General features: G+C 35.1%; 1 pseudogene across 1 annotated transcript in view; it reads right to left on the bottom strand.

Annotated features, from left to right (window-relative positions):
- Nucleotides 1-8,469: 8,469 nt before the first annotated feature.
- LOC149201271 (uncharacterized) overlaps nt 8,470-12,408 on the bottom strand; it is a 29,227-nt pseudogene continuing 25,288 nt past the window's right edge. The window contains exons 2-3 of the transcript XR_016253863.1: nt 11,979-12,154; nt 8,470-9,348 (exon numbers count right to left, since the gene is read on the bottom strand). The product of XR_016253863.1 is annotated as an uncharacterized LOC149201271 (transcript). The remainder of the gene's footprint in view (nt 9,349-11,978; nt 12,155-12,408) is intronic.

The raw sequence follows: 12,408 nt of genomic DNA, 5'->3' as shown, positions 1-12,408 counted from the left end.
TGGGTCTCCTTCAGTTTCGTGTGGAACGGACCCACAAGTTCTCCCTTCTGCATCTGAGCAGATCTCAGCTTCTACTCAAGTACATCTTCCGATGCTTGGAAGATCCCTGATACAATGTGGCCAAGGCATCCCACATCTCCTTAGCGATCCCTTTGCTAGCAACGTGGCACACCACGTGATCCTTGACTCCATCCAGGATCATCCTCTTCGCCTTAGCCATCTCAGCTCTGTACTTCTTCAGCGGATCTGCATCCACTAGGACAACTACCACATTATTAACATACGTCTTGAGGGCATGCTCATCTAGAAGGAAAGTCATCCTAACCTTCCAGATGGCATAGTTGGAAACCCCATCCAACCTGTCCTGATCCCTCAAGCCACTAGTTTCCATATCCTCTAAAAATTGTCGAACAACTCCCTCTTCTCCCTACTACATAGCTCCTACGCTGCCTTACTCAGTCCCTGATGGAGCTGGTAAGTTGTTGCTCCTTTTCTACTCAGCAATTAAGAAATGTTGATTTCCTCGACAAGAAATCACTGAGGAAGTATGCCCTCATTATGCGATTTTCTTCTTCCTTCTAATGGTGCTTTTTCCTAACACTCAGCTTGCAGAAAATTGTGTCCCTCTAGCTCTGCATGGCTCCCTCTGCCTCGACAAATTTTCAATTTGGAGGTCTTACCTCTCTGTCGGCTCACTCAGAGAGAGACACCCATGAAAATGTAGCCCTCTTGGCTAGAAATGGGGTATCCCTCGGGGGATTCGAACTGCTACTTTTGCAACAAGTTAGCCCTTGCTTCAGTGATAAATCTGCTCTACCCATGTTTCACATCAACACCTCTAATACCATGTGAAAATTCCTAGATCTAATAATCTTAGGAATCCAACTACAACCAGCTGAATCTACTTCACCTAGATTGTAAATTATGTTATAAACTTATTTCAAATTTCTTCTTGAAACATTGAAGCAAATTACTATAGCAACCTACACCATTTAAACATGATTCTGAAACATAAACATTGAAATAGAAACACATAGGACACAGTTATTTTTGGACAAAAGTCCCTAGAAAAACCCAATGCGGGAAAATCGGTGCAACATCTCTGAGGGTTTATTATTATTAATCATTAGCACATTTTGAATACATCACTGAATACCTCACATGGTGACTCAGTTACAGAGATAAATACTGGCATAAGCTTTGTGAGTTTTACCCCTCAGACAATCATTGAGAAATCTTGGTTGATCCAACCCCAAACTGACTGCCTCCCAAATTTTATGGTTGTTTCTACGCTACCTCTGCGTAGTGTGCACCAGCCCAACGTCAAGCTCTCTGGGTGTTGCGTCACTTCTCTAGCTGGTCGATCTATTGCCCTAGAAATTCGATTTCTGCCTCCCAGCCTCACACCCTGGCTCTCGGCTTCTAAAAATTGAATTACTCTACATATTTTAGACTTCTCACTCTCCCTCTATGTTGGTTCTGTGTGGCCCTTCTAGCCCTGCGTCATCCTCTGCGTCAAGGCTTTTGGATCACTCACTACCTCTCTCCGCTGATGTATCTTTGGCTGAGAATCTCTCTCTCTGGAAGCTGCTATCCCTGCCCCTCAACTGCAAGAGATCTTGTTATAGCTCCAAATCTCACCTTTGATATTTGTGATGCTGCATTTATTGCCTAGGGAAACCCCTCCTTCCAGACCTTATCCAAATACTTAAAAAACAATGTTTTACTCCCTATACGCGACATTGCCATGAGCTAAACACGTGTGTACGCGGGTCTGTGTATACCCAACCCGCGTATATGTCTTAAAACACTTAAAAAAATTAAATCTCCTTAATTTCGAGCAGAGATCACGGGTTTTACCTGTTGATTACCTATTAGTGCCCGTGGCCCAACTATTCCCAACGAATTCCCAACTAAAAAACTACTTTGGGAGAAGTATAAAAAGGCTTCAATGGGAAGGCCTAAAGGGAGGAGAGAATAGAGAGAATTACTCTGCTGAAATTATCCCTGATTAGGTCTGAAGATCCCTGAGCTTCAAGCACTTCCCCAAGTTCAGGAAACCCTTGTTTCCTTAAGAGGTGACATCATTTCACTTGTTGGAGATATCCTTGTGTTGGTTATGGAAGGAGCCTTTTGAAGACAGAGACTGGACGGACCTGGAGGATGGTTCCGCTTGGAGCCGGAAGAAGAAGATTCAGGTGAACTCTTTCTATGTTTTGATTATAGTCATCTGCAATAAAAGAAACACTGTCTTGTTCCTGATATCAACCTTGTTCATGCATCTGATGTTATTCTTATAGTTTATGTATGAATGACTATTTCAACCTATAACTAACCATCTTTTTATATGTTATGAAGTTGATTTCTATATGATACTTTGTCTATATATGGCTATGCTTCTTTGAGTTGGTGGTTTTGCAGATTCAAAGATCGAAAGGAACTCCAAGATGGTTTGGACCCTAGCTAGATCTACCCGAACGAAGGACCCGTAGGTGCACCTCTATTCACGTAGTTTTCTTATATAAGTATCATGGCTGTGTGGAATGCTTGTTTTTTTACTGTAGATAACCTCCGCTCTGCTAGGGTGTTGACCCAAAACCCTAGGGGATTTAATCCCTCAATGGAATTGGTGACTCCGCTGGGGAAAACAATATTGTTGTTCCTAGTTTGGGTTAATTTAAGCCCATCAGAGCTCAGCCATAGTTGTTCTTGTTGTAACTGGCTTGTATGTTCCTATAGGAACTCAAACTTTAAGTCTGAGCAGTTTCTTCAGACCCCTTTTCTGTTTTTTCTTGTGAACTATTATTTACGTTGTTTTGTCACTTTAGAAGACCGATTTTCTCTATCTCTCTGCATGTTTTCCAAATGACCCTCAAGCCCCTTCTTATATCTTCATGTTGGGCAACCAACGGCCTAGATTAAAACATAATCAAAGGCACATATCGTTTTGGCTTGATCCATGGCTTTTTTCTAGAAGTTTCACCCCTAATTAGATTAATACCCATTAATATTTTAACTTTCCTAAGTTTAGACTTAAGGACCCCATTAAGAATATTAATTATTTTAATAAAATCATTTATGGGCTATAGGCTAGCAACCCTGAATCCAACTTGATATAGGCTAACAACCCTGAATCCAAGTGTAAATGCATCTTTGAAAATTTTATTCCACACACGAACCTTTCCATCGATGAATACCACCTTGAATCCTTTGTCCTCCATTATCGAGATAGATACCAGGTTCTTCTTAAGATCGAGTACATATAGTACTTCTTGTAGATGAATGGTGTTACCTTGATTCAATTAAAGTGTAACATTCCCAACTCCCTTCACAGCGTAGGTGGCATTGTCTCCAAAGATAATTTCCAAATCTGTATCATTTTCAATCAGATTTGAAATAGCTTCCTTATACCTACTGAAGTGCCTTGAGATACCACTATCAATCAACCAATTTCCAAAAGTGTCTGGAGAAGATTCAGTAGAGAGAGCAGATATAAGATAAAATTATTTTTGCTTGATATCAACAATATTAGATTCCTTATACTTGGTGTTTCTTGATCTCTTGGGAGGGCGACCATTTCCTTGATGAGGAGCAGTAGCATTCCTTTTTCCTCGATTGTTGAATATGTAATTCCTTTGATTGTTGTTTCCCCTGAAATTGTTATTGTTGTGGTTGTCATCATCATGAGGTGTATCCCTTCTATTAGGACACTCCCTATCATAGTGGCCAAACTTGTTGCAATTAATGCATCTCCCCTTCCTTCCATTTTTGAAACTCGACCTTCCTTGACATTGCTTCTTTGAACCTACATTGTTCTTCTTTTTATCATGAGCGGAGAATGCAATAGGATCATTCCTATTTGAAGGCATATCTAGTTCCATCATCCTTGTTTCTTCTTGAGAACATCTAGTCAACAATTCTTCAAAACCTGGAATCTTGTTATTGTTAAGAATAGTGGTGTTGAACACGTGTCATTCATGACGGAGTCATCCAAGGGAAATGAGAGTAAGCTCCTTACCGGCAATAGCTTCTCCAATCGAAAGAAGATCATTTTTTATCTCAGTAATCCTCATGAAGTAGGTTTGAATGTCTTCACCTCTTCCCTTCTTTATATCCTTTAGCTTGTTTTTTAGAAAGAGAACTTGGCTTGCATTGCTAGATTTGAACATGCCAACCAACTTGACATATATCTCCTTTGATGTGTTCAAATCATAGATGTAAGCAACTAAATTCTTATGAATAGAATCCCTGATGATATTCTTGGCTTTGACTTCACCTTTCTTGTACTTTGTCTTAGCAGCAACCGATGCATTTGATGGAGGTTCTAAAATATTTCCTTACACATAATCCATAACATCTTGCTCTTCTAAAGTCAAATTAAGAGACATCTTCCATGAATGGTAATTAGAGTTATCATGAAGCTTATCATCAAACTTGAAGTAGGATGTGGAGGCCATTGAATCTTGTCCTTGATCAGTGATTTCTCTTCTTAGTGATTGTTCTTCTCACTCTTGCTTGGGCTTTGTCTTCACCTCAAGTCTGATACCATGTTAATTTTAGATAACAATGGTATGTTCTATGCTTAAAAGCAATTTTACTTCAATTTTCTTGTTAGCCCAATATCAATATCCAAATGAGCAATTACATCAACATGATAGTAAAATGCAAATAGAACATAAACAATAATAGTAGAAGAGAAACCAAGACAAGAGGACACAAGATATGGCATCATCCAGAGACAAACCCCAATATGGGGAAACTCTTTGATCAATTCTTATTATTAAATTCAAAAGTTCAACAGAGAGAGAGAGTACAATATGCAATATCCACTTTCCCAATCACAGTAAAATTTGTCCCAACAAATAGCAGCGACAAAAAGCCCTAACCAGAAAGTCAATGTTGGTCAACATGGCAAAATTTGACCTCCAAAACAGCTCGATCAAACTTGGTCAACTCAACCTCCAACAACCAATCAAATCATCTTAAAAACTGTCCAAAAATATCAAGTCAAACCTGGTCAACAGAAGTCAACACTGCAGTCAAACCCTTCTACAGTGAACACTAGTCAAATAGTACAATCTGCCTCATTTTTTGTGCCCATAAATGCGACTTTCCCAAACAAAGATAACCCTCACAAAACCGCAGTCAAACAGGTCAATGTCACTGGTCAAAAACCCTTCCTGCAACTTTGGTCAACGTTGGTCAACGCAAGAACAAAACTGCCCTTCTTTGCGCATGTGGAGAGTTGCTTAAGAAATCTATACCCAATCAATGAAAGAGAGAGAGATATGTGAGCGAGTGAAGTGTCTAAATGAGGAGCCTCCTATTTATATGCAACGATGAGGAAATAGACGTGACTATTGGGCTTCTGGTCCTATATTAGTTTGTTGGTCGGCCTTGATAATTTGTGCATAAACTAAATAAATTCATAATTCCATTTGTACATGTCAGAATGAGATAATCTTTAGATCAATCCTACACCTCTCGGAGAGAGGAATCCAATAAAAATATCAGTTGCCTCATATGAGATGTCCAGGGTGAATTTTGACCTTAGTAGCCAAATTTAACAAAACTATGTTGTCAACCAACCCTTGTTATGATGTATCTAAAAATTTTCAACTCTTCTAAATCTAAAATTTCACACTAATTTGATATATCACTTCAAAAATGATATGTAAGTTTAGCCAATAGTTAATGTACCAACTAAAAGATATGATAACATTGTTACTAATTTTATGACTAGTAAAAAACCATAGCTTCAAATTTCAATAGAAATTAAGACTTTATATTCATTTCAACTATTCTAAATATAAAATTTCACACTAATTTGATGTGTCATTTCAACAATTATATACAAGTTTGACCAATATTTAATGTACCAATTGAAAAATAAATATGATAACATTGCCATTGATTTTATGACTAGTCAAAAACCCTAGCTTTAAATTTCGATAGAAATTAAGATATCATATTCATTTTAAATATGTGAATGATACATAATTATAAATTTTACATAATTTTTCAAATTGAAAACACATCATAGTATAAATGTTCAAAAACATTGTTATAAAAAAATTACTTTGATAAAAAACAAATTTATTTAAAAACAATTATTAAAATCATTTTCATTCAAGTCAAAAATCTTAGCTCGAATGGTTTGGCAAACAATTTGTTTCCCTAGTTGTGTCGGTTCAAATCTCCTATTCTCAAGGAAAAAAATCGTTTAGAAAAACAACTCAAAATTTTATTTAATTAAAAAATAAATCTTAAAAAATGGTTTAGAAAACAACACAAAATTTTATTTAATTAAAAAATAAATCTTATTTAAAATTATTTATTGAAACTTATTTTTAATATAAAAAGAAATGATATATAATTATAAATTAATATATCATTTATAAATTAAATAACTAAATTAAAACCATTCGGAAAGTGAAATCAACACATATTCATAACCAACTACAGTATAGAATCAAAGCCAACTCTTTTTAACAAGTTGCCAAACAGATTTTTTCCCTAATAATTTCAGGGAAAATTAAAAAATTCTATTAAAAAATAAAAAACCTATCCCTTTGGAGAATCACTTTAAAACAGATTTCTCTTGCGACTTTAAAAATACAATTCGACTGAAGAATCAATTTGAAAGAGAGCCCACTCAAATCGATGTAAAGGAGATTTATGTAATGACTTTAAAACCCATGTCCGTGAACAAAAATCTTTGTCTCGAATAATTTTAAATATGGACTTTAAAATCCATGTCCATGGTCAATAAAAACCAAAATTTACCCAGATTTTCCTAAAACTGCAATGACTTTTCTCTAATAAATTTAAAATTGGCCTTTGGAAACCATGTCTTATAGTCAACAAAATTGTGGTGAGATGCGTCTGTGCTGCAATGAATCCGATACAACTTATAAATTCAATGCCTAGTTTTACCAATACAACAGAAAACACCTTAAAATCATTTACAAAAACGAAAACTGAAAAATTATACAGTTCCACAATCTTGGAAATCCAAAGTCTATACCAACGCAGGAGAAAGGGTCCTCAAGGGACTGATTCCAGACAGTGAACCAGGCAAAATCTTGTTTCAGTAACCACACAACTTATTGTAGTTGGAGGTTCTAATAGAATGACTAGCGTTTAGTTCATTCAGCCTATTTTGGAAGATTGGCAAACCTATGCTACTCTGATATTTGTCCAGTGGAAGTTTCTAAAAGAAAAGGCTAGAACAGACTATCGAATTGAGCTCAGGCAACTCGACCATCCAAATTAGTTTTTGTGGTGATGCAAATTCTATTCCAAGCAAGTCAGTTCCCATCAGCCATGACCCAATTAGAGATATAATATCTACCGTTGTGTGCTTGAATTGTGACAATTTGGCATCAAACCAATGGCTACAAATAAAATATATATAAACTACGCACAAATCTCAAGCAGGGTAAATAATCAATAGGTACCTCTTAAAAATGTTCTTCAAAGAGATAATAGAACACACTGACTAACAATGATCTGCACAAAGGCACAAAATATCCAAATAGTTGAAATTTGCTTATTCCCATGTCAGTGTAAGTTCAATTTTCATGTCTAAATATTTAAGCCTGCAGACAACTTGCATAATAATGGAAAAAGACCAGAGGACCACCATTTGGACTATGAGAACGAACCTGCACAATGTGGAATAAACCATCATGAGAAAATCAAGCAGACTTCGTAATTTAATAATAGGTAACTTCAAGCAGACATAAACGGTACAAATCAACAAGCATGATTGACACGATGATTATAAATAGCAGCAGACCTGACAAATAAATAGCAGCACATCCCCAGGAAACAAATAAATAACGTGGAGTGAGACATTTTAGCAACAGACCAATTGAAAATCCTACAAATTCTAGTGAGAATGTGCCACAAGAATAATGCTCATAACAAGCAAGAATTTATAATATTCCAGAGGGAAAAAAGAGTAAGCGCCTTACAGTGTGCACACTTTCACATATTTGAAGACTGGTAAAGTTACACATAGAAGTTGGACAGAAGAAGATCCCAATGGGGAAGAAAGGAAGCCCCTTATACAGGGAAGTTCACTCACATTGATTCTGTAAAAGCTCTTTCAAAACCAGGAAAGAAGATAACCAAAGGAGTAGATTATATATCACTTCTTTACTTCTCAGACATTATTTGTCTCCCTAAAGGTAAGATGGTCGACCATACGATTGACAATTTGAATGGACCATATGGATTATGCAGTTAACAACAAACAATCAGTTCATACAAATTTGGCATATATATGCCAAGCAGAACTTGTCACGGGATTGATGACATGATATGCTAGCAACCAAACAATTTCAATACATAAAAAGCATATTTAGCATTTACAGAGAGCACTACAACAAATCAGGTAATTTTTTCAAGTGCAAATCTTTGAAGCATCCATAAAAAACTAAAAAGAATGACTTTCAAACAGAGTTTGGCAAAACTATTTGGCTGATCCCATGGAAAAAACAAAAAATTACACTTGGATAGTTGAAAAGGTTATGCTTCCTAGACTTGTGGCTGAGAAGTGATTACTTCAATGTTCAATTAGAAGGTAGTTTAGTTAGGATCAGCAGCACGTGACATGGCTTCCAAAAGACCAAATAAAGCAAACCTAATGTAAATATGAAGACCGGTAAGAAGATGGTGGAGGCACACCACTGTTGATCCATGAAAAGAGCCAACCCCATACAAAGACGACAGTAGACTGTCCGATGGAAATAAATGAGATCTTGACAAAGATGATGGGTTGCTTCCAACATTATAGGCTGATCGATAGATGCCTTGGCTCTCCCTGTCATATATACCCTGACCAGGTAAATTGTAAAATGGGATGCTAGCCACTGGAGCAGGACGATGTAAGTCAGAGTAAGTGGAATGGGCAAAGGCAATGGAAAAGGTGTGTTTAGGGAGCAGTGTAGAAGAATTGAGAAGGGAAAAGGAACTGGGAGGGGAAGGTTTACGGAGCAGTGAACTAACATCAACGCCAGCACCAGCAACAACACCACCACCATTACTAGGATGAGCCCATTTAGTCTGAGAGTTAATGGCTTCTGCAGATCTTTTCCCCTCTTCCCTGTCTTTCTCAGTTTGAGACTTAATGGCTTCCACAGACCTTTTCCCCTCTTTCTTGGCTTTCTCAGACTGAGACTTAATGGCTTTTGAAGATATTTTCCTCTCTTTTTGGGCTTTCTCTAACTCAGCCAAATGTTTTTCAATATCTTTAGTAGACATTTGTGATTCAAGTTTGTGCTCTTCAATACACTTAATTAAAGTAGTCAACGATGCAATTTATCTTGAATCTCAAGTGTTCTGCAATAAGACATGGAAGTGTTCAGAGCAGTGTTGATAATATCGGTATCGGGAAAATATCGGCGAGGGTCTAGAAAATATCTTATCGGCAATATTGGTGAAAATATCGGCAAATATCGACAAGCATAAAAAATGCATAATATATTCATTTTTTTTTCAGATTTTTAAACATATAAAGCAATAACAACATGAAATAAACACATTGGCACATAAATATGAAGAAAACACTGATATATATGATGTCAAATCTAAGTTGCACGAAACGGAGAAACACTGATATATATGATGTCAAATCTAAGTTGCACGAAACGGAGAAACGGGTACGAGTTTCTGAAACGGGCACGGGTACGAAACGTGACCTCCCCAAATTTTGGAAATGGGGAAACACAATATATATATATATATATATATATATGGACATTTAAGAAATATGTGCAATCATAAGGCATATATGATACATTCTAATTTATTACATTATGATTAAATTGTCAATTGTCAATGCATAAACTATAAGTCTCTAAATTTACATCACATTTACTCATGAATGATCACATAATGAAAATAGCAATATCAAAAATCGGCCACGAGAAATTTCTAATTTCTTGTCTCGTGCTTGATTGGGGGTCTCTTCCTACATAGTCGAACGACTTTAGTGCTCTTGATTAAATACAAGTTCCATACCCTAGTACCCTACGTGCTTTTAATTATTGAGGGTCTCCCCTGCGTAGAGGGCTTGGTTCTCTTGATTAAATACAAGTTCCATACCCTAGTACATGACAAAATCCAATGGAAACATTTTAATCCCCCCAATCCTGAAATCCTCAAAAATAGATAAGTCCGCTGGGTTTTGAGTGAAATCTAAAATTCTACTTTCTCCATATGAAATCCAATGAGGACGAAACCACTCTCAAACATCGTGAGTCATTTCATGGTAATGTTAAAAATTTAAGTAAAAAAGAATTTAACATTACCATGAACTGCATATCAACACTAGGGCCATAGGCTTGAACATTAGGTTGCCCCACTCAGAGGCAACATAGCTCTCTCCTTCCTTCTCCAGCAATCAGAAATGAAAATGATTCATAAAAAACCAAAATACGAATTTTATAACCCGCGCGGCGATTTAAAACTGTCTCCCGGCGATAAATTAGCTCGTTGCGCGATATTTTGCCGAAATATCGGCGATATTTCGGAAATATCGCGATATTTACGAATATCGCCGATATTTCGGCAATATTATCAACACTGGTTCAGAGCATATGTCTGAAAGACAAGTTAATATTTTCCTACGTTACCGGATCCGCTGAGGGCAAGAGGTGGAACCGCGGATCCCCGAATCCGAAACTGGTACGGATACGGATACGCTAGGATCCGCGTACGGTCAGGTAGTGATTTAGTTAGTGACCATCTGCCAGCGTATATATATATATATAAATTTAAATAAAATTAGGCGTAGTTTTTTAATACCATCTGCCCGCTTATATATATATAAATATTTAAATAAAATTATGCGTTATGTTTTATAATACCATCTGGCATATAAGATTAAGCGTGAAGTTTTTAAGATTAAGCGTGAAGTTTTTTAATACCATCTTCCCATATAGATTTCAATGAGGTTAATATATATATAATAAATTTATTTTAAATCAATTTGTTTTTTTAATAAGCTTTCAATATAAAAATTTCCGATTTAATTAAAAAGTTTATTTTGATGTTAATATATATATATAATAAAGTTATTTTAATTTATTTACGGGTCATATTTTTTAATATCATCTGGCATATATATATAAGCTTTTTAATATCGCATATATATAAAATGATTTTATTAAAATTACCCGTGAAGTTTCTTAATACCAGCGTGAAGTTTCTTAATACCATCTTCCCGCATATATATATATAAATAAAGATTTCAATAAAATTATGCGTCTAAGTTTTTTTAATAACCTTTCAATATAAAGATTTTCTGATTTAATTAAAAAATTTATTTTGAGGTTAATATATACAATAAAGTTATTTTAATTTATTATTTATTTTAAATCAATATGATTTTTTATTTAATTAAAAAGTTTATTTTGATGTTAATATATATAATAAAGTTATTTTAATTTATTTATTTTAAATCAATATATTTATGTTTAATAAATAGTATGTTTTATATTTCATTTTAAATTTTTTATTTTTATAAGTCATAACTTTATGTTTGGTTGTTAAAAATTAAAATATTTTTTAATTTTTATAAATAAAAAAATATATATTTTATGTTATAACTTTATTTTAACAATTATATCAATATGTTGGTATTAATATTTATATGTTTATTTGTTAGTTTTTAAATTTCATCATTTCAGTGTTCAGATTCATAAATTATCTAATAATTTTAGTTCTAATGTTGTGATTCATGAATGGTTTTGATTTTAAACATCAAATGTATTTTCTAAAATTTTTAAAAATATTATTATATATTTTTGTACTTGCCGTATCCTCGCCGTATCCGGATCCTGGCTTTTCAAAAATCCAACGGATCCGGATCCGAATCCGGATCCGTATCCGTATCCTGGTAACTTAGATATTTTCATAGCTTTACACTTTGAGAGAGGAACATGCCCTACACACAAGAATAAACATACCTGTGAACAAACAAACTTTGTTCCCTTTTTTGCTAATTCCTCGGACGCTTTCTTTTCATCCTTCAGATATGCCTTCAACAAAGGCACAGGTGTAAATTTTTCTACAAGTCCAAATTCATAGATAAATTGTATGGCCTCAATTTGCTTTCCGCTACTACTCAATTTTTCTACAACATCTGTGAGAAAAAAAAAACCAAACATGTCATCCAGGATCATTGGAAGATCAAAAGTAATGCAAACAACTTGAATAAACCCTATCTTGGAAAGATGACCCAACTTGGTAACCAATTTTAAAATAATGTAGACCACAAGAGTAAATTCAGCATACCTTTCTACTGAAGGCACAGTAAGCATAATAAAGATCCGTCTGAAGAATGAAATCATCAGCCAACTAGTATTTATACTTAAAAATAAACATCAACTTCTAAAA

Source organism: Pinus tabuliformis, chromosome 2_1, assembly GCF_031772625.1.
Source record: "Pinus tabuliformis cultivar Carrire ecotype Pingquan chromosome 2_1, CPIR1, whole genome shotgun sequence".
Lineage (NCBI taxonomy): Eukaryota > Viridiplantae > Streptophyta > Pinopsida > Pinales > Pinaceae > Pinus > Pinus tabuliformis.
Note: the sequence above shows the minus strand (reverse complement) of the source record. Positions and strands in the feature narration are given on the sequence as shown.